Here is a 2,359-nt window from a genome sequence, read left to right as displayed (position 1 = left end):
ATCACATATTCTAGATCTAGCCACTTCTGAAAAAGTCCCACCTATGACCACATGAGGCTTTGGCGGGCATCTATACACAAGCCATAACACCCCCTTTGATCGTAACCCTGGGTGTATATTAGAACCACTTGGGAAGCTTTTAAAACAGTCCTATAATTAAGCCCAATATCCAATGTCTGATTTACTTGATATGGGGTATGGTTTGGGCATTAATATTTTTGAAAGCATCCTAAGTGATTTTAATGAGCAGACAGAGAGCCACGAGGCAAAAGGAGAGAATATATTTCTCCTGAACCTTTTTGTCTGTATTCAAGGCATTCTATTATCTATTCACATCCAAGCTTGTCAGATTCTGCCTGGCCCAAATTGCTTTCTGTGTCCTCTGAACATTGCTTGTGCTTCCCATTTGCTGTTTTATTTTCCCCCCCCAAATTCCAGGCATTTCCTCCCCACATTTTTTTTTTCTGATTTAATTCTTCCCCAGTTTTCAATATTCAGCTCAGTTTAGACTTCTTTCATGAATCCTTCCCTGCCTACCCCTGAATGGAGGGATTGCTTGTTCCACTAGAAAGTCATCTGAACAATGAATCAATTGTATGCTGGTTTGTGTCATCTCTTCTATTGTTGAGTTAAATGATTAATCTTTGCTTAACTCGTCACCTGTTTGTTATCTTGCTGTTTATGCTGTCAGCTTCTAGGATTTATTTGTATCTTTGACAAACCAGGTGTCTTGCACAGTGTAGGAAGCTACTATCTCTTCCTACCTTCCATCTTGGCTTTCACAGGTGTGGTTTAGGTCATCTTCTTCTGGAATCTTGCCCTGATCCTGATTAGCTTTCCTGCCACCAGAATCCTTGGCTCTTTAAATAAGGCCAACATATCAGTGTTCTATACGTCCCAATGGATAGTAAAACCAATTGTGTGTGTATTCCTTTACTTTCTCCTGTTTATTTTATGATCTATTTGAACCTTTGGCTTTCCTTCCCTGCTTACTCCCTCAGTCTCCAGATCTCTCTCTCTCTCTCTCTCTCTCTCTCTCTTTAAGGCAGGGTCTCCCTTTGTAACTTCAGGTTGGCCCTGAATTCACTATGTAGCCCAGGCTGGCCTTGAACCTGCAGCGATCCTTCTGCCTCAGCCTCTGGAGTGCTGGGATTACAGGTGTGCACCATCGTGCCCAGCTCGACTACCCAGATTTTGATGGCAAAATTTAATTTCTTAGATTTTTCTAGGATGTCAGGGTACAACATACTGTCTGGGTCTTCCTGTCTCTATTCCTTTGGGTAAACACTCCCACTGACTAGGCTCTGGTCTGGGGGACCTAAATTATCATGTCAGTCCTCCGAAATAACCGGGCCTGACCTTTCCAGATTCCCCTCAAAGAAAGTAGACACTCACGGTGTTTAGACTTCTCACCCTTTAACAGAAATCTGATTGTGTTGGTCACATGTTGGAGAAAATAAAAACAGCCCATGAAAAGATTGGGGAAATATACTAGAATTTTTCCAGGCTAAGGCCAAAAGCAATCATTAAGTAAGGAAGAGTTTTTATTATCATTTTGCAAAACATGTACTCCTTTTCAGGGGACCTGAAAGATTTGAATAAATACTTGTCATTTCAATTAGCTGCTGGGAAGTAAATCCTTCTGCACAATAAATTATCAATTTGTTTCTATCTTACCACAGTTAAAATGTTAACTGTGGAGCTTATTTTGCTCTGAGAAGGCCATAAGCCCTAAGGGCTCAGAGTTTAAGAGATCTTTACTGATTCCTTTCTTTAGCTGCTACCGCGAACCCTAGAGTCAATCATTTCCTCCGGGAGTCGGACCACTCCCATTTCTTAGACCTAGCCCACTTAAATCATCCCTCCCTCCCCTTTCATGGCTCCGCCCCGAGCCCCACAGCAGAAGATTATTATTGGTGGAGAAGTTGTTCTAGTCCCACCCCCGGAGGGGGGCGATAGGCTGAACTGGCGTGGGGCGGTGGTGGTTGGCTGCCTGCGGACGGGTCTCTCTTCGTGCCTGTCAGAGTGGGTGGAGGCTGTGGCTGCCCGAGGGTGTGGGTTGTCTGTCAGTGTGAGGAGGGCGAAGATGGCTCGCCAGGACCCGTTCTGCTAGGAAGAAGGGGGGCAGGTGGTGCTGCTCCTCTGGAGAAAGCACAGCCGCCGCCTTCGTGGTGGCTGCAAGCCGCACAGTTCGAGGTTCTGCAGTGGAGCTCTCACAGCCGCTCTGGTGAGTCCCGCGGAGAGACTCGCGCCGGCCCCCCAGGGCGTCCGGAGACCGAGAACTTTTTTGTCAGGGAGGAGCCGGGGCGAGGCGGCGGCAGCGGCGGGGAGGGGATGGGACTTTGTCCCCGGGGCTGCG

The 2,359-nt window shown here is 46.7% G+C and overlaps 1 protein-coding gene across 2 annotated transcripts in view; it reads left to right on the top strand.

Moving 5' to 3' along the window:
• Nucleotides 1-1,619: 1,619 nt before the first annotated feature.
• Fam126a (family with sequence similarity 126 member A) overlaps nucleotides 1,620-2,359 on the top strand; it is a 67,478-nt gene continuing 66,738 nt past the window's right edge. For both annotated transcript variants that reach the window (XM_010641107.3, XM_010641109.2), the window contains exon 1: nucleotides 1,620-2,227. The gene's annotated coding sequence lies outside the window, so the exon portion shown is untranslated. The remainder of the gene's footprint in view (nucleotides 2,228-2,359) is intronic.

Source organism: Fukomys damarensis, unplaced genomic scaffold (assembly GCF_012274545.1).
Source record: "Fukomys damarensis isolate Sample0158 unplaced genomic scaffold, DMR_v1.0_HiC HiC_scaffold_4, whole genome shotgun sequence".
NCBI classification, from domain to species: Eukaryota; Metazoa; Chordata; class Mammalia; order Rodentia; family Bathyergidae; genus Fukomys; species Fukomys damarensis.
The sequence above is the reverse complement of the archived record's forward strand: the minus strand, read 5'-3'. Positions and strand labels throughout refer to the sequence as shown.